The sequence below is a fragment of the Mus pahari genome, chromosome 5, assembly GCF_900095145.1.
Source record: "Mus pahari chromosome 5, PAHARI_EIJ_v1.1, whole genome shotgun sequence".
In the NCBI taxonomy this organism is placed as follows: Eukaryota; Metazoa; Chordata; class Mammalia; order Rodentia; family Muridae; genus Mus; species Mus pahari.
In genome coordinates this window covers 161,669,522-161,690,028 of record NC_034594.1, presented here as the reverse complement: position 1 = coordinate 161,690,028, position 20,507 = coordinate 161,669,522, and the positions used below count along the sequence as shown (strand labels likewise).

The 20,507-nt window shown below is 48.9% G+C and overlaps 1 protein-coding gene across 1 annotated transcript in view; it reads right to left on the bottom strand.

Moving 5' to 3' along the window:
* The window catches only part of Ptpn14 (protein tyrosine phosphatase non-receptor type 14), a 144,898-nt gene extending 124,784 nt beyond the window's left edge, over window positions 1–20,114 (bottom strand). Inside the window, exon 1 of the mRNA XM_021197543.2 lies at window positions 19,718–20,114. The gene's annotated coding sequence lies outside the window, so the exon portion shown is untranslated. The remainder of the gene's footprint in view (window positions 1–19,717) is intronic.
* Between the last annotated feature and the right edge of the window lie 393 nt (window positions 20,115–20,507).

Below are 20,507 nucleotides of genomic sequence, written 5' to 3'. Positions count from 1 at the left end.
AGAGCCACAGGACACAAAACAGTGAAAGTTTCACTGTGACAAAAGCGACCAACTGTGGAGACAAACACTGGCGTTCCTAAGGACTTAACCTGCAACAGCATCCTCCTACTGTCCTGAAGCTGCGGATGACAGAAATTACACTTAAATGCTGGTAAGCTAAGACTGGGCGGAGAAAGGGGGCCGGAGAAGACGTAGACCCAGATGAGATCAGCCCCTGAAGGGCAGGAGCCTGATGAGCCATGAGTACCTGGTGACACATACAGGCACTTCCCAGCACAGAGGTGCTGTCCTCTCTGTGATAACACCCTGACAAAACCCAATTACCTCAGAGTTCCAGGGCACAGTCCATCCTGGGCACAGGCAAGGGCAGGGGAGAATCCATGCATGCGTGACTGACACCCAGCCCAGTTCTTGCACTTACACAGACTGGGACCAAAGCCTAGGGAATGGTGCCACCCACAGCAACTAGTGTCATAAACCAACACAATGCCCCTGCCCGAACACCTGATCTAACAATCCCTCGTGGAGAATTCTTCCCAGGTGACTCTACACTGTGTCAAGTTGGCAATTAGAACATGCCATCACATGAGGGGTCCTCCAACCAGCATGGAGGACCAGCACAGAGGCATGCACCTCCTCCCTTCCCTCATCCTCTCCTTTGCTTTGTGCCCCTCTCGTACCTCATGGCTCTACTTTAACCTAAAGATTCCCCTGCATGCTTGCCCGCTGCTAGAGCCCTCCCTTGCTTCCTCTGACCTCTCCATCTTGGCTTGACAGACTCCTGAATGCAAAGGACATCATCTTCAGCTGGTGAAGTCACTGTGCATTCTTCCTAACCCTGAACAGAAGCACAGGCGCTCCTCAGCCTGGCTCTATGGACATGAGACGGAGTTTCTTTGCATAGCCCTGGCTGTCCTGGAACTCACAGAGATCTACCAATTTCTGCTCTTGAGTGCTGGGATTAAAGGCGTGTGCTATGTTGAATTTTTTTTTTTTTTTAACTTTAGATTTTTACATTAGGGATGTTCAACTGGTAAAATCTATACAAGTTATTCCACAATCAAGAAACCCTTCTCATCCCAAACATTTCGGGTAAGGGGCACATACCCTGCATCCTGGGACAGACAATAGACTTGCCAGACAGACTTCTCTCTAGCATCTTCTCTCAGCTGAAGCTTTCTCTGGGGAAGTCACTCACTTCCCTCCCAAGGTTCTCTCTTCTCTGGCCTGTCAATCAATCATCCTCTCTTTCCAGTGGGAACTTCCAGTCCAGAATTTTACACACACACACACACACACACACACACACACACACGTCTCAGATTATTTCAAAATAAGTTATGAAACTCTCAAAACAAGCTAATGTAAGATTTATTTGTAATTGTAAGAAATCTGCCCCAGTGGGTATCAGGAAATCAGAAACACTAGGGAAAGCCCTGCAACTCCCCAAGGAGACAAATGACCCTCCAAAGAGGCCCGAGATAGGACACATAGGTAATACATGCAGGGCAGCCCAAGAACACTTGCTGAGTGACACAGTATTTGTGTTGTCCCTTAGATCTGTCTCTGGTGGGCAGTACATGACCCAAAATGCCAGGGCAATCGAAAAATATAGCCCCACAAAATCTGCGGGGTTCATCAAGGGAGGGGGTCAGGGGCTTGTGTGGCTCACAATGGAGAATGACCCTGAACTTCTGAGCCTCCTGCTTCAGCCTCCCAAGGGCTGATATTACAGGAATGTACTGCTGAAGATAGACTCCAGAGCCTCCTGAACGCTAGCCACATTCCCAGCCCAATGTCACATGAACCCACAAACACTACAGCCTTGTTTCTCATTAGGAACAGAGGTCACAGGGAACTATTAGCACAAACAATTTTTTATTTGTTTGTTTTTGTTTTATGAGACAGGGTTTCTCTGTGTAATCCTGGCTATCCTGGAACTTTATAGACCAGGCTGGCCTCAGACTCAGAAATCTGCCTGCCTTTATCTCACAGTGCTGGGACTAAAGGCATGCACCAACTAGTCCAGCCTAAAACCAAAATTTAAGTTTACTGTTTAAGTTTTCTGCTTGTCTTTTCCTGGACAAGAATAACTCCCCTCCCACCCCCCACCCCCACACACACCCAAGTAGTAGAGTTTGTTTGTTTGTTTGTTTGTTTTCTAAGATTAAAAACACAGAGGTTTCTTCTTTGCTCTGACCACTAACTCAACTGCAGACTCAAGCAATTTCAAGAATGAAATTCAAGTGAATTTTCACAGAAATATGTAGCCAAGAATCCCAAGAATCACATTCTACAAGACTGACTACATCAGGCCAAAGGAAACTAAGTCACAGTCTCATTCATATGCCTGAAACCAAACTCCCTCCTAGTCGTCAGAAGTCGTCTCGGGTTCTGAGCTCCAGTGCAGGAGGCATGGCTGGGGTTCCCCAAAAACTCAGCCTGCTCTTTCCTGGGTAAGCATCCACGCTGGCTGGTTTCATCTTAGCCCAATTTAACAGAACACGTGGTTAGGACTCAAATCCTTGGGTCCAATATACTGCAAGTGCACTCGCGCACACGCACACATGCGCGCGCAAACACACACACGCAAAGGTATACAGGAGAGTTTGGAAGGAAGAGAAGGAAGGAAGAACTGTAATTATAATCTCAAACTAAAATTTAAAATCTAATTCAAAGAAAGAAATCATGGAGGAGGGTAATGAGACAAAAAGAATTCTCTCAATGCTTTCTAGGACCCTGGGTTAACAGTCCCCAGAAACACACATCCATACAAACACTCATGCACAAACACATGCACAGACACATGAGTATCAGTCAATATACTGTGGCTTATGGGAAAAAAAAAAACCTGAATCTCAAAAAAGACTTATCCATAACGAACTAAAATTAAAATTAAAATCCAATTAAGAAACTGAACTCCAAAGATCTCCCAGTGATCAACCCAAACTCTTTCTTTAGCCCTTATCCATGTGCTAACAGCTAGCATTTGACAGACAGCAACCACTACTGTTCAGATAGACTCAGGATGTAACACAGCTCACAAGCTCTCAGAGAACAGACTCCCAGCTCTAAGGATCTGTGGCATTCCTTTGTGAAATGAGGTGAGAGATGTGTGTAGTTCTGTCATGGGTGTAGTAAGAGTTATGTGTATGTGCAAGCAGTTGTCCACATACACAGGGACATACACACACACACACACACACACACACACACACACACACACACACACAGTGCCAGTTCTCCCAATCTGCCAGGGTGATCTGCCCTGAAAATATTCTTGTCTCCTCTTCAGAGTCCTGGAGCTGCCCCTGAACAAGAGAGACACACTTGGTAATAAAGGAGTTCATTTACAGTTCGGGCAAACACTATAGGAAACCCACTCTTGGTTTTGATGCAGTGTTTTGTTTTGTTTTGTTGTTTTGTTTTGGAATTGCTGAAAACCACAAAGGAAAGGGAACTCTGCAAGCTGTGGCGGGTAAGGCTACCCCGCCAGGCAGGGGAGGAGCAAACTAAGGCACAACAGCGCAGCGGTTCCCTGTGGATGCCTTTGCATTTGCCCTTTACCCTTTAGAACCCTGATGGTTTTGCTTTTCTGCGGCTGCACTTTATATACTGAAGACTAGATGTGTTTCCAGGCACAGCTACCAAAGCCAAGCGTGGTGGTACCCTCTTGTAAACCCAGCATTCCAGAGGTGGAGATGGGAGGATCATCAAGGTCATCTTTGGCTACAAAGAAAGTTTAGGTCAGCCTGAGATATATGAGGCACTATCTCAAAAGCCCAAAAATTTTAAGATTAAAAAAAAAAAAATGGTTACTGAGAAACACATTAACGCCAAAGAGACCAAGCAAAAGCACGAGGGGTTTCTATAAAGATTTTCAGAAATCAGGAAATGAAGTTAATAACCCTCATTTTTCTCAACTGAATAAGAAAATATCAACTTTTCTAAATCTTTTGGTTTTAAGATACCACAAGCAATTAGTAATTGCAAAACCCAGGGCATTCGGGGTACCAGGAATTCTGCACATTTAATAATATTAATAACGGCACCTTAAGCTGCCAGTGCTCCAGGGAGCAGTTTGTCCATGTAACAAGATCCGCCAGGCTTGTCCTCTGACCCAGAGTCCACTTTGGAAACCAAACCCCAGAGGCAATGCACTCCAAGTAAAGGAAATGTCATTTAGTCCACGGTGCTCACCCGCTTCCTTCCTTACACAGTTGAAACTAGACAAACTCCAAGCGTTGGACTCGAGGAAGAGTTCAATCCATTACAGTACAATGCAAGATGGAGTTACTCATGCTCATGTCCATCCCCCATCCTACCACACACCCCATTTCCCTGTGACTTGTCTGGAAAGGCTGAAGGGCAAGCCTGGGTCCTCCAGCCAATAATTTGGGGGCTCCTGCATGTGTTACACTCTGCCTTGATGGGCGTGAGCAGGCAGGACGCTTGAACTCAGCCTAGCAGCTCTATGCAAATCATGTGATTCCTGACTGGGATGCAGCTCAGCTGACAGAGTGCTTTGTCTAGCACGCAGGAAGCCTTAGGTACAGTCCACAGCGCTGCATAAACCAAGCCTGCAATCCAGAATGCCAGAGGTAGAAGCTGGGGGTTGGGGGGAGGAATCAGAAGTTTAAAGTCTTCTACTACGTAGCAAGTGGGAGGCCCAACCTGGGCTACCCAAGATCCTGTCTCAAAACACAAACAAACAAAAGACAAGAAAAGACATGATTTGCACCACACGGTTGTGGGGGTGGGAGAGAACACAGCCCCGGAAGGTGTTGTCCTCTGTGACTCCTGCAATGAGAACTGTGGGAACTGAGCTTCATCAAGCTGAGGACTACAGCCCAATTATGGCGTCACACAGCACAGAGAAGGGACAGACGGCAGCCACCAAGGTGCTGAAACCCATGTACTTATCAAGACGAAGAAAAAAAAGAAAAAAGAAAAAAAAAAACAACAACAACAACAAAAGCTGTTTGATGACAGTACCTTGTCACGGAACTGTGTCAAGCTATAGACTAGCCGGTAGTTTTTATATGAAAAGAAATTATAGAAAACTCAGAAAATATCAGTGATCTCTATAAATAGAAAGCCAGCAAGCACACAAATTATGAAATGATGTCTTATAAGTTTCTTTCCATCAACCAAATGTATGATATCTATATGTACACACACATATATTTTAATCCCTACTTACTTATTTTAATCCCTACTATCATTGTAAATACTTTCGGCACTTTTCCATATATTGCACCTGTAGTATAAACGCTTCTAGGTGTGGCAGTACAGACTAACTCCAAGCTACTGAGGAGGCTCAGGATGGAAGACCACTTAAGTCCAGGGATCTAAGAGCAACCTGCATGACACAGAAAAATTTAGCCTCAAATTTTTAGCTGAAAAGATTTTTCTGCTTCAAATGATGGAAAAAGTCGTGACCACAAGGAAAAGGAGCAGCCAGTCTAACAGTCAGTCTAGTGAATGGCCCGCTCTGCCTTTGGGCATCTGGCAGAGGCTTCAACAATTTCTTTTACAGACAACGAAGAAGGCACTACAAAAAAAAAGGCTGTGCTGAAGCTCAGTGGTAGGCACCAACTACCATGTAAATGCCGCCGGTTCAATCCCAGCCCTAGAAGCAAAAAAATAAAACAAACAAACAAACAAAAATATCCTCTTCTTCTGTAAATACATTAAAGCAAGGGGTCACAGAAACTATTTACTGGGATAAACTACTTCTACATTATAAAACACTGTGTAAAAATAAATCGATAAATGAGTGAATGAATGAATGAGTATATAAATAAATAAAGCGAGATCTGAAAGAGTATCAGTGCTCTAAAAGGTGGGTTGGCCACCTTTATCTTTATAACCAATGACTGAATGAATCCCATTGTATCTGTAAGACTGAAAGATCACTAAAACCCTCAGAACAATCTGGCTCATGGACATCTACCCTAAAGGAAATTCAACAAGAACTAGAAAAATGTATGTGAACAATCCTCACGGCCATGCTTCAGAGGACAAGGGTGATAGCCATTATCGACTTGACGGGATGTAAAATCAGCTATGAGACAAGCCAACGTACCATGACCAGCCTGGAAGGAGCAATGTATTCCCTGAGCACAGGTGAGCTGGTTACCACACTGCTCTAGGGTTCCCCAAAACAGCCAGACCAAAGCTTGCTGTCTCCAGCAACAGCCTCAGCATCCAATCCTGCCACACACGCAAAAGCAACAGCTTTCATCACTGTAGGGACCTCCAGGGTTTCCCTGGACAAGACTTTACAGGGAGGGAATCCTCTCTCGGGCACTGTCTTCTCATTTAACTAACCTATGGTTTCCAGGATGCCTGCGCTCTCCCACGTGAGGCACCTTTATTCACTCTAGCATCTGTAGAGATGGTACCCATGCTTTCCACAACCATAAAGCTCCCGAGGATTCCACAGCTGCACCCAGCTCTCCCCATCCTTGCTCCTACAGATGCATTTGTATGTCTCTCAAACCGGCTTCCCACTTCATAAGTGCTCACGGTTAGCTCTACGCCATCTACAGAAGACAGGCAAGATGACAGCCAAGATCTCAGGGTTAGGGTAGTGAAGCTGGGACAATAACCTTGAGGAAATGCTCTTGAAGTCTATTTTCTCACACTCCAAGCAAGTGTCCATGGTCTGGGAATTCAGCAGCAGCAGCAACAACAGCAAAAATACTAAAGAAAAATGTTACCCAGGTCCACGGTAGTGTGAACAGCCTCTGCGCTGCACCTTTCCTTTCAGAGCAGCGGAGAGGGGCACACCATCCCAGGTGAGCTACTTTGTGCTTTTAAAGGCTTACTTATTTATTTATGTACATGCGTACACTGTAGCTGTACAGTTATGTACAACCATAGATGGTTGTGAGCCACCATGTGGTTGCTGGGATTTGAGCTCAGGACCTTCGGAAGAGCAGTCAGTGCTCTTAACTGCTGAGCCATCTCTCCAGCCCCCAGATGAGCTACATGTTCAGCTCCTTGTAATCACCAGACACTCTCCCTGGGCACACCAGCTTCCTTATCCTGCGGCATTCCCACAGTATCTTGTTTGCATCTCCAAACCTCCAATGGGCTTAGCAGGGGCCAGCTCAGGTTACATAGCAAGACATAAAAACAGAGTGGACCACTGTGCCACCAGCTTCCTGGGCTTGGTAGACCCTTGACTGCCATTGCATCGTAGCTGCAGCCAGCTGATACCTTTCCATTGGCCACACCCTAAGAGAGAAATGTGCACAGCGTATTCCATGGAGGAAAGATGCCCATCCTTAGGTCAAGTTTAATCATTTTTACCGGTTCTGCTCCACTGCCGTGTGTGCCAGCGGATGCTGGGGGCAGGGATGGCACCAGGAACTGGGGCACACCTGGCTCTGAGCTCAAATTCTTTGCACATTAATAGAACACCAATTCAACATGGGGCTTCTAGGCACCAGCCTGCCTGGTCCTCATTTGCAGGTGCCCCTGGCCACTCCGTTCCAGAAGAGGCTGCTGTGGTTTCTACCCATGTGAATTCCTTCCCCAACAGTGACCAGCACAGTGATGCGCAGGAAGGCACTGGATTTCCCCCAGCCCCTGTGCCTGAGCGGCGCTGGGCTCTCTCCACTCTGGAGAGCAGTCTTCTCTTGCCTGGCAGACTGGTGGGGTTCTAGGGCCCAGGCAGGACCCTTTTACAAAGGCCTACCCTTAGGTCATTCCCCAACTGGAAGAAATGGCAAGCCAACTCCTAGACCTCATCGGCCCGTTTCTGCTTTCCTACTCGAATCAGAAGCTGTGTTGGGGACACCAGGTCCACAATGTCCCTTTATTGTTGTGCCCCCTTAAACAAGCAGGTGGCCTCTGGGCAGCCATGTCAGCCTCAGTTACACATCTCATTACAAATTAGCAGCAGCCAGGCAGCCTCCATGGCCGCTTGCCCACACCCTCATTCTTACGTTTTAATCTCGGGGACCATAATATCTGCTCTAAGCCACAAGCTACTTCTTAGGGTGTCTACACCTAACACAGTGGACCCTATTCATCAAGCAGACACGCCACACTATACCAGAAAAAAATGCCCCCCACCCCGATCTCCCATTCACCTCCAAGTTGCTCCGCCTCCCAGTGGTCCAGCCTGTTACAGGTCTCACTACCCATTACAACAATCATCACGGCCAGGAGGCACACACCAGGTGAAGAAGGACGAACAGACTGGGGTTCCTCCCCGGTCAGCTCAGCCTCAGTTGCCTGTCTCGTCCTTGATTTTGTCATAGTTCTACTGACCGTGCTATGAACTTGTTCCCTGGGGAGACACAAGCATCTGCCTCTTCCTTAAAAATCAAACAAACAAAAATCACCAGAGATAATCCAGAGAAGGACGCAACCAGCATCCAACCTAGGGAGCCAGCATAGTGCACTTGGCTTATTTACAGAGCACAGGCAACCCCAAAGCAACCACGCCTGGAAAGCCTTGCCCCAGGATGGGGAGAACAGCTCAATGGCTGCCCTAATTAGATCCCTCCTCCCTAAGTTTAACCTTGTAGAGATGTGTAGACTCGAGCTCCCGCACACAGGGCAGACTTGCATATAACAGGCTGGAAGTTGCAGGAGGGATCGTCTGAAATCCCAGGTGAGGGTCCGTGAGCCTTCCCACCCCTCCTAGGAGGGAGCATCAACAAGAAAACCTCGGGGGTCTCATAAGGGCGCCCCAGCTGAACCTACACGGATGGAGGCTCATTTTCAGGGATGCCGATCGATCACTCTACTACTACTGTCTTCCCTTCATCCAAACTGGAACCGTCTAGTGCAGGCAAGAGCACTGTGTCACAGTGTCCCTGACGGTCACTCGGTGAATAAGAAGCTAAGGTGAACCATTCTAGACAATGGTTTCTCTTCGGCCCTTGAGAGCCACTGGGTAGGCTTGTTTTACCTTTCCCTCCATCACGCTGACAACATGGTATCATTCACAGTGCCCATCAAGACTTCAGCATTCACACCCTTCCAGGCTCCTGTTAGCCCAGCATTCCTTGTTATAATAGTCAAGACATATGCCACATGGTGCCCAAATCCTTAACCTTTTACAGCGACAGAAGCTGTTCTACCTACTGTGACATTGGGCCCTTTAACACGGCGATACTCAGAAACCTCAGTCATCAGTGTCTAAAACTCAAGCTCTGGATTCCTTACCAGATCCCTACCCACCTCTTCACCTAGTATCTTCACTGAGTGTCCTTATACAGAGCCAGTGTTTGTACAGCACTTGCAGTCTTCGAAGGTCACTTAGCCTCTCTGAGCTTTTGTCAAACAGCCCAGTGATATCCGGAGTTCACAGGGCAAGGTCGAGATCAAGGAAACAACCCACTTAGAGTGCTAAACAAAGTCCTTGCACATGTAAGTGCCAAGTCAATGTGGCTCTGCAGGGTGTCTCAAGGGCCACCAAACCTGCTTCTTATCGCCCATATCTGCTTTCCATGTGTACGTTCATCCCCTAAAGCACCACTGCAGGAGAGGGCTCCTGGGAAATGACCTCCATCAGGAACACACTCTCTGGAACACATAAGATACCCTAAGGACCTCCATCTTCCCACATCGGAGAGAATGTTAGCTGCCTCTCTTAGCTTAGATGAAATCTCTTTGCTTGAGCTGTCCCCACTGACCCTGCTGTTAATAATAAACTTAATACGCCACTGTCCCCCTCCACTCTGACCACTAGCACGCCTCGGAACACACCGAAGCCAGGAGCCTGAGGAGCTCCCACTTCTCCATTCCAGAGCAAGGAGCACGGGCAGCACAAGCCACTGCACAGCAGAGGAGTAGCCTCAGCCAGGTGTGCTCCAAGCTCGCAGATGTTCCACGGTGTGGGAGGGAAGAGGGGCAGGGATGTCAAACAGCTCTCACTCTTTGCTGGCATTACAGCCTACTTCTTCAGGATTCCAGCATATACTGAAGACCAGCTGAGACATCCGGTCTCCTGAACTGAACAACTATTTGATTCTTGGACTTCCCACTGGCAAACAGCCATTATTGGACCTAGCTGTACCAAACCTGTAAGTCACCTAATAAATCATACACACAGACATAAACACACACACACACACACACACACACACACACACACGTTTATTCCAGAAAAGAAAGATTATCAACATGTGAGCCAATAAACAGAGAAAAATATATGTGAAGAGAAAAGTCACAATAAAATTACCAGTCAAATCAACAGCCTTTAAAGCACGGGGAATGTCTGGAGTGACAGTGAGCCAGGAAGCAGGGGCCAGCCAGACCAGCCAGGGAGGATCAATTGCTAAGCAGAGCCTGGATCGCTCTGCCAGCTAGTGTGTGTGTGTGTGTGTGTGTGTGTGTGTGTGTGTGTGTGTGTGTGTGTAATCAGAGGCAATCTGGTGTGTAAGTATGTGAGTGTAGGCTCTGAGTGCCTGTTTGTATGTACACTCGTGTGCATGCAGGTACCAAGTACATACATGTGTACTCTTGCCTATAGAAGCCAGAGATTAACAATAGGTCTCTTTCTCCGCCTTATTTTTAAGTTAAAGTCTAGACTGACTGGCCAGAGAGTCCTAGGAATCCTCCTGTTTCCATGCCCCACCCCTAGCATTGGGATACTGGTGCACATTATCACATCTGGCTTTTACTATGGGTGCTGGGAATTCAAACTCTGATTCTCATGTTTGTGCTGCAAACGTTTTACTCACTGAGCCATCCCCTCGGCTCCTGGGATGTGTTTAACATGAGTCATCCTAGGAAACAGAACAGTAGCATATTCCTGTGCTGATGATGTTCACCGCCATACGCCCGCCGCGTTCGATGCGCATCCCCGTGTGTCTCCTTTAAACCCTTCTACACGTCTGGATCCCCAAGCAACAGAACACAGCAAGAAAGGTCTTAGGAGAAGAGTGTGAGTATGAGAACTGCCTTAGAAAGTCCACAAACAGCCACAGCAGCGGGACAGCAGAACACCAGCTTACACAACATAGCACAGCCGTCATCCGTGAAGGACCGTGATAATGCAGGTCTGGTGAACTGCTAGCTACAGGTGACCAACAGCAGCAGGAAGGTCATTCTGTGAGCTACTGAAGCACATGGCAGCTCCCAGGCAACTGAGAGGCCGACGCGGAGAGGCTTGAGAGCCTGTGAAGGAAGACCCGAATCATCAGGGGATGAAAGCCAAGAGCACCAGGGCAGGAAGGCCTGACCCAGCCCAGGGAAAGTGGTGTTTGAGGGTCCCAGGAGATGGCTCGGGCAGGTGCTGGAGGTGTTGGGATGCAGGATGGAGGAAACAGCATGGGAAATATTGAGTCAACTCAGGAAACACCTGCTGCCTGACAGAAGGCCAGGCACAGTGGGATATAAATCTGAAGCCCTCAGGGGTCTATCTGAGGGTGTGTTCAGAGGACCTGATACAGTGAGTTGACATCTATAGGTAACTCGTGACAAATCACTTTCATGACCACAAAATCTCCCTTCACCCTTTTGCCCTAGGGGACAGATCCAGCGGCAAGAATCAATCTCTCGATCGGGGGACGCATCCAGGATTTCATCCCCGCCTCCATCCCCGCCTCTTTCAGCTCTGTAAGTAAAGCAAGCTGCCTTGGTCATAGCAGGGTGACACGCCTGTCCCTCTTGCATTAAAACTAATAACCGAGTTCAATGACACATATCTTTGATCCCAGCACTCAGTAGGCAGAGACAGGCAGATTCTGTTATTTGAGGTCAGCCTGGCCTACATAGCTAGTTCCAGACCAGGGAGGACAAGAAGAGAGACCATGTCTCAAACAAACATGTAGAATGTGCCTAAAGAAGGACAGCCAAGATTTTCCTCTAATTTCTACACACGTGCACATACACATGTACTGCACATACATACACACAAACCAGGTATGTAGAGCTGCCCGTGGAAGAATGCCAGGGCCCTTTCCTCTTCAGATGAGGGGCAAGATAACAATGAACAGCAAGGATGTGGGGTTCTCGGAGCTAAAATGCAAAAACACCTGGGCTGACCCCGGTCCTCGAATGTTCCCAATCCACTTGTCTACGACATGCACAGCTATTCAGTCTTCAGGGACTGAAACTGAGAGAAAACTGAGCCATGCCTCTGAAGAACCCAGGCAAAGGCAGAGCATTAGGGCTGGAGGTTGATAAACCGTTTGCCCAGCAAGCAGGAGGCCCTGAGTTCAGATCCTCAGAAGCCGTGTAAATGGCAGGTGGGGGTAGCAGCCATCGAATCCCAGCACCTCATAGGCAGGCCTGGGGTCCCTGGAGCAAGATGACTTAGCTAGACTGTCGAGCTCTGAATAAAGATGAGCATCCCTGCTTCAATACACTAGCTGATGAAAATTGAGAAGAACTTCCCACAGAACCTTGGGCCTCTCAGAACAGGCACGCGCACACATACAAATGTATGCACATGCACACATACCAACATGCAAAGAAAGAATAACATTACTATCAACTTTAGATGATATCTTAGAGGTGTGATTTGCTTCCACACATGAATAAATAAAAAGGTATATAAGAACACTGATAATCTATTTAAATTTTTAAATTAGGGGCTAAAAGGATGGCTCAGTGGTTTGGAGCACTGGCTGCTCTTGCAGAAAACCTGGGTTCAATTCCTAACACCCACATGGTGGCTCACAGCCATCTGTAACTCCAGTTCTTTCTGGAGTTCTGAGCTCCATGGGCACCTGGCATGCAAATGGTAGACATACAAACACGCAGGCAAAACGCTGAGAAACATAAATAAAATAAACTGTCTTTTAAAAATGTTTTTAGCTGGGTGTGGTGGCACATGCCTTTAATCCCAGCACTGGGGAGGCAGAGGCAGGTGGATTTCTGAGTTCGAGGCCAGCCTGGTCTACAGAGTGTGTTCCAGGACAGCCAGGGCTATACAGAGAAACCCTGTCTCGAAAAACCAATAAAAAAAAATGTTTTTAAAGTTTTATTCATATATTCATATACGGTCATTAATAAGATGTTTTTTCCCAGGGCCATTACTGTTCATTAGAGGACAAATAATAAATTTCAAAGAAGAATGCATTCCTAATCCTCAGGTCTACATTTCAAAAAGGCATTCATTCATTTATTGAGTTTATAATTTTTTAAATATTTACTTAAAAATATTTACTTATTTTATGTATGAGTGCTCTATCTGCATGAACACCTGCACACCAGAAGAGGGCATTGGATCCCATTACAGATGGTTATGAGCCACCATGTGGTTGCAGGGACTTGAACTCAGGACCTCTGGAAGAGCAGTCAGTGCTCTTAACTGCTGAGCCATCCCCTTCCCCCACCAAGTTTATAGGAAGTAGCTAGGAGGGCTTGGGGAGCAGTCAGGGAGGGTAAACTTATCTGAGAATGAGAGGCTAGAGATAGACAAGAGAAAGGGCACTGTGGGTGGGGATGAGATAAAGAAGGGACATGATCCCAGAGGAGAAAGGGAGTGCAGTATGGAGAGACGGTGGAGGATGGGGAGTGCAGTGTGGAGAGAGGATGGGGGATGGGGAGTGCAGTGTGGAGAGAGGGTGGGGGATGGGGAGTGCAGTGTGGAGAGAGGATGGGGAAGGGGAGTGCAGTGTGGAGAGAGGGTGGGGGATGGAGAGTGCAGTGTGGAGAGAGGGTGGGGGATGGGGAGTGCAGTGTGGAGAGGATGAGTAGCCATTGAGCAGCATCCAGCCTCTGTGTGGTGCTAGAGTAACCAGACAAAACCATCCAAATGACTTAGTGAACAGGTAAGAGACCCCCACAGAAAGCCTGAGGACCAGGGGAGGCTGCAGCAGGCTGGATCAGGCTCGACCAGGACAAGGCATCTTGCTCAGTCATTCTCAGACTGCTCTGGGGAAAGAGGCGAGAGAGCAGCAATAAGCAGGTGCTGCTTGGAGAAGGAAATGCTCAGGCTTACCCAAGGCTATGCAGAACAGGGGAAGTTCAGGCTTACCCAAGGCTATGCCGAGCAGGGAATGCTCAGGCTTACCCAAGGCTATGCAGAACAGGGGATGCTCAGGCTTACCCAAGGCTATGCAGAACAGGGGATGCCCAGGCTTACCCAAGGCTACGCAGAACAGGGGATGCCCAGGCTTACCCAAGGCTATGCAGAACAGGGGAAGTTCAGGCTTACCCAAGGCTATGCAGAACAGGGGATGCTCAGGCTTACCCAAGGCTATGGAGAGCAGGGAATGCTCAGGTTTACCCAAGGCTATACAGAACAGGGGATGTTCAGGCTTACCCAAGGCTATGCAGAACAGGGGATGCTCAGGCTTACCCAAGGCTATGCAGAACAGGGGATGCTCAGGCTTACCCAAGGCTATGCAGAACAGGGGAAGTTCAGGCTTACCCAAGGCTATGCAGAACAGGGGACAGCTTGGGATATCATGTTTTCAGAAGCCCTGGCTAACTAGCGGAGTCTAGGGTTTCAGATTTATTGCCTCGGCTAACACCCAACTCTTTGGAGGAAAGGGTATGAAAAACAAAATGAAAAACCAGAATCAGCTCCCAACGTGGAAATTCAGTTTCTGTATGTAAAAATACGCTGCGTATAGGTAAAACACCTTCACATAGACCACAGCCGACATAATAGAGCTCAACAATGAATAACATTTCTCTATGAGCTAAAATCCTGTAAGACAGTGGTCCTCAACCTTCTTAATGCTGTGACCCTCTAACACAGTTAGTTCCTCATGCTGTGGTGACCCCCAACCACAAGATTATTTTTGTTGCTACTTCATAAATGTAATTTTGCTACTGTTATAAATCATAATGTAAATAGCTGTGTTCTCCAATGGTCTTAGGCGATTCCTATGAAAGGGTCATTTGACCACCACAGATAGGTCAAAACCCACAGGTTTCATGCAATTAGATCTCTAGGCAGTGGTCCCCTGAAAGACTAAGTCTTGAATATGGCTGCACACCAAAATCTCAAACATTACAAATTCAAAGGTATGTTTTAATGTGTATTTTGCTTATATTGATATGTGTGCATATGCTCATCTCAATGGGGGTGTGTGTGTGTGTGGAGGGGTGCCACAGAGACCAGAAGAGGGTGTGTGGTCCTTGGAAGCTGGCATTCACAGATGGTTGTGAGCCACTGGCCACGAGTAAGTACTAAGAACCAAACCCAGGTCCTCCACAAACACAGCAAGTGTTCTTAAGCACTGAGCCATCCTCTACCATCCCCAAACAGTCATTTACTAACTGTAAGAGGCTAGACCACCACCATACGACCCCAAACAGTCATTTACTAACTGTAAGAGGCTAGACCACCACCATACGATCCCTTTTTGCTTTTTTTTTCTCCTCACCGGAATCCTTTCTTCCTACAGGCAGACGGTAACATGTGGAACGGCCAGCTACTATGCCGGCTCTCTGACAACCCGAAGGTCCCCAGGGTCAGCCTGAGGGAGGAAGCTCAGGATGCAATCTTGGCCTGGGTGGAACCGAACCACCTGAAGATGAAGCTGAAGGAGCAAACGTCAAACCGTATGTGCAAGGCTGATGAACCAATGACTCTGGCAAATATAGCATGGCAGGAAAAGAAAGTAAGAAACACAAAGCCACAAAGAAAAAAAAAAAAAAACGGAAAGAAGCCAGAATGGTCGCATGCCTTTAATATCAGTACTCTGCAGGCAGGGTGTCTCACTGAGTTCCTGGGCTACACAGAGAAACCTGTGCTCCACCCCACCCCACCCCCCAAAAACGAAAGGACAGGACTGTGAAATGCAAAATCAATATGTCATCTATAGCCCAGACTTAGACTCAACCACCCTTACCGTGCATGCCAAAGCTTCATGGAACATCCTTTAATTCAAAATTATAAATAGCTCCAGGAGTATGTTTTTATAATCAGCTTGCATGCAATGTGCGTTAAAGTCACTGAGGGATCGGGGAAGAGTTAATGTCCTTTCTCTTCCCAAGTGCAAGAATCTTGGTCAAGCTTGCATTTTTCTAGGCTTTGACCTTCTGACCCTCCCCAGCATGCGATTCTGCAGGTGGGAAATCTATCCAAGTCTGCAGTCACTGCTCTGAGGACACACCTGTCCTGGGGATGCCTGAGTCCCTTTCTTCGCCCGCTCCCTCCCAGGAAGTTGATAGGGAGATCAGTGAGTTAATGTTTGTCAAATACTTCAGGTTTCTTGGATGAAAGGCACCATCAAAATGTAGCCACCTGTGGCTGACCGGCCTAGTGCTACCATAAGCTGACTCTGTGTTGGGGCTTCGAAGAAGGAAGTCAAGGCTGCTGAGGAGGGCCTTTGTGAGCAGCTCATTTCTGCACTCTTCCTCAATACAGGCAGTGATCCCAACATCCTTTAAGGAACTGGATCTCAGCATTCGGAATGCAAAGACCCTGCACAACACACCAGCCCCTTGTCGCAGAGAAGAGCAGAATGGCAAAGGAAGTCCTTTCCCTGCCTTCTTCCTGACCAGCTTTCCTACTGCCTGGGGTGCTATGGGCCGCCTTCAGTGTGAAGGGCCACATGCGGCTGCCAGCGGACATGTTTGCTATGAGCCAATAGTCTAAAATAAAGTCAAGGACAAAGCTTTATGTGTATGTTGGCACACATGTGAATTCAGTCTGTTGAGTAACAAAGAACACATTCACGGCCACATATGAGGCCGCCAACACACAAGCACCCCCCTGACAGGCAATACGTTATACGGCATCCCACTGAAGTCTCATAGATGCTCTGGCAAGCCATATCTGCCTGGCTCCACCTCGAAGACGAAGAAACAGTCAGAAAGGCTACAAAGTCAGCCCACCACACTTCTCAAAAGTAGCAGAGCTGTGCAGGAGACATGGCTCAGCCGGTAAGGATGCCTGCCACCAACCTTGACAATCTGAGTTTGATCCCTGGGGCCCACAGAGTAGAAAGAGAGATCCAAATGTGTGCCCACACACATACACACAAAGTAAATAAATGTTAAAAAAAAAAAAAAAAGGAACTCAAGTGGAAGAGTTGGAATTCAAGTCTAGCTGTATTTCACACACACACACACACACACACACACACACACACACACACACACACTACAAAGTTGCAGCTATTGGCCCCACCCACTCCTGGGACCATTTAATGGTCCTATCCTAGGAGGAGGGCAAAATTAAATCCGTTTAATCAGTCTGGGAGATCAAAACCTCATTTCAGACACGAACTTCCTCCCCTACTGAAGCGTTGGGGTCTGTTTCTCTCCGTCCTTAATTGGCTAATTAAGTATTTCATCTTATCTCTTCTGCCTCACCTCCAACCAAGTGCCTAGCAATGTTCCGAGGCTCAGAATGGAAACCCACACAGCACGAGGTAACAGAGCAATGAAAAGTTCAAAAGTAACAATGTAGCCAAATTCTTCAAACACAGACAAGACGCTGGAACCCTGGGGAGCTCAATTTGCTAGGAAGAGGTCAATACTTTATCCCCACTCCTAATGGAATCCAGTAAGAAAGCATACACTGGGGAAATCCGGACAGCCCTGGGCTTCTGCTCGTCTGTGGGGCAAGGAAGAACTCGTCGGAAAGCCCTGATTGCTTCTTTGTGGTGTGCCAATATTAAATGTCTCCCTAAGGTGATTCTCTTCCAGCTGACCGTGGAACATAACTCACACAAGCTTGAGTAACTGCGGTGCTATGAGTTTGTACACACCAAGGAAGGACGCCTCGAGGAGACCTGGGGCCAAACAGCTCCAAGCAGAGGTCTGTTGACACAGACTTCTCTCATGCAGGTCCCACACACATTCCAGATCTTCTACCGTAGATATGCTTGCTCTTGGGATCAGAGTTGGGCTGGGAGAGAGTCCTGAATAAACACCCTAAGTTGCAAGGAACCGTGGCAGCTTAAGACACATGAAGGCTGGAGACCTGGCGTCCCAGTCAGGAGCAGCCTCTAGGAATATGCACTTCAGCCCAGTGAAGAAGTCCCCCAGAGAGGTGGCTGTGGACAACCTCTCCTGCACTGAGGAGCTTTGCAAGCAGGATGTGCTGGACCCTGAGTTACAGGGATGGGAGATTTCCGTTTCCACAGGTTCAGAGAGAGCAAAGAAAACCTCAAGATGCTGCAGAAACTCGGAAACTACTTTCTTTTCTTTCTTTCGTTCTTTTTTTCTTTCTTTTTTTTTCCCCTCTCTGTGTAGCCCTGGCAGTCCTGGAACTCACTCTGTAGACCAGGCTGCCCTCGAACTCAGAAATCCGCCTGCCTCTCAAGTGCTGGGATTAAAGGCGAGCCCCAAAGCTGCCCGGCGGAAACTACTTTTAAAAGCAGTGATTCTGAGACACAGAGCCACATGCTTGAACTGATTTTCCACGTGCCAGCCACACATTCACACAGGTAAGACTGCTGCTAGGTAAGAAAGCTGTTAGGGATCTGGGAAAGGGAAGAGCACTAGTGACTGGTGAGCACGAGGCCCGGACCAGATTCTGTCCCCAGCACCAAAGGGGAAACTCCACTCTTAAGACACAAACTGTTCTCCCCACGTCAAAAGTTCTCAGGGCAAGGTTCTGTAGTGGGATAGGATGGTCCTCACGGGGATACTTTAACAAAACCAAGGATGGGGCAATTAACGACAATTAAACACCTGTCACCCTACAGAACAGAGTGGGAGACACATCAGGGGAGGGAACATGTCCAAAGGAAAGCTTTTGATCCTTGGAAGCTACCCCTGGTCACGGGAAGTGGGTAAGAGACTTCCGGTTTCGTTTCTTCTGGGGTGGGGGCTAACTATGCCAGCAACATTGCACCAACCTGCCCATACATGCCCTGCCAGCCACCAGGTCGCTCTCCAAGACTTTCTGCAATCCCCTCTCCGCGCCCCTCACTTTGCCCAAGCTGTTTCCTCCTCTGGAATGTGGTCCCTCAACCACTCCTAAGTTGAGCATCATTCTCTCGACGAAGGTAACCCCTTTCCTCCAGGGCCCTCACAGAACCCCTCTCTCGCAGCAGCACATGTCCCCATCCGCCCACGGCTCCCTGCAAGGTGCTGCAGTCTCTTGTAGTGTGATCTCTCAGCGCAGGGGAAAACTCACCACTGAGTTTGTTGAATGAATGAGGGAGGAAATCCATTTCAAGAAATTAACGTATTTTGGAAATTGACTATATATACACTCATTCAGCAGCAGTCTGAACTCGCCTCCTAAGTAGGACGCCGTAACAGCTAATCCGTGAACCAACTAAACTCAAAACCCCAGTATCTCCTCAAACCGAAGGAAGAAGGGCAAAGGGGAATAGTGACAGCGCACATCAATTCCTCCAGAAAAGATAGGAAAACCATTCCCAAAGATTTAAAACTAGATGTGGGGTCACGTGGGAAAGGGGCTGTTAACTCTCAGAACCTGCAAAGTTCTGAGATGAAGGTACAATTTTTCCTTGCGCGCCTGGAGGATCACCCAAGCTGGGGCCAAGAGACTCGGGAGTTTGGTATCATGGCTGAGGGAGAGGGCACAAGGACCCCCTCACAAACGCAGTGCCCACAGAGGCAAGCTTAGGGCTCTGCTCTGTGTTCCCCTGCTCGCAAACACAACAGGAGCTGGAGGCGATGTTTTGGCTGAACCCGAGTCCCAGACCGCGCTCCCCTTCAGCTCAATCCCGGACGAGCGAGCGCTGCAAGCGAAGAGAACCGGCGGCCGGCCACCTGGCGCCCCCACCGCGCATCCCGGCGTCCCCGGCGGCGAACCTAAGTTGGCTCTGCCGGAGTATCTGCTCCCCACCGGCTAGCTTACCTGCTTACATGGCCCGGCAGTACCCCGGGTGCCGCACGTTGACCATCAGGGAGTCTGGGTCCCCACCACTGGCTTCCAGGAGCTGGCAGAGGAGGGGCGCAGGGAGGGTTACGCAGCGGCGGCCGCGCCGGGCGCACCGGGGAGGAGAAAGGGCCAAGAACCTTAGCACCGCCGTCCCACGCGAGGGGAACGGGGCGATCAGAGAGGTGGGGCGCAGAGAGGGACCGCCAGCGGCCACTTGGTACCAGATGCTCCACGAGGACCTGCCCTGTGGACGAGACGGCTGAACCGAAGAGCGCAGCTAGCTGGCCGGGCCCGCGGCCGAGGCGCTGGGCAGCGGGGAGAAGTTGTGCAGAACTTGAGCCTCCGGAGAGCCCGAGCGCCAGGAAGCGCGAGCGGCCGGGGAGGGCGGAGGAAGGGGCCGGGTGGGAGGGGACGAGCAGGCGCCGCTGGCCGCGCTCCCCCGCCCCGGGCTCCGCTCCGTGGTGCTGGGGGCCAGGAGGCGGGGAGTGCGCGGGGCGCTCGCTGGGCGGGCCAGGAATGCGTCCGGGGAGGGCGCGCGCCAGCCTCGGGGACGCGCGCCCAGCGCTGAAAAGAGGAGCCCGGGCTCCCCCGCTGCGGGCGCACGGTCCCCAGGGACGTCACAGCGCTGGAATCCGAGGAATGCCAGACTGCGGGAGCTCCTTCGGCCGGCCGGGCAGAAGTCGTGCACTTTTAATGGGCTAGCTTTGGAGCGTGTTTTCCCTACCAAGGTGGGGGACTGGACTGAAGTGAGATAGACTGGAAGTGG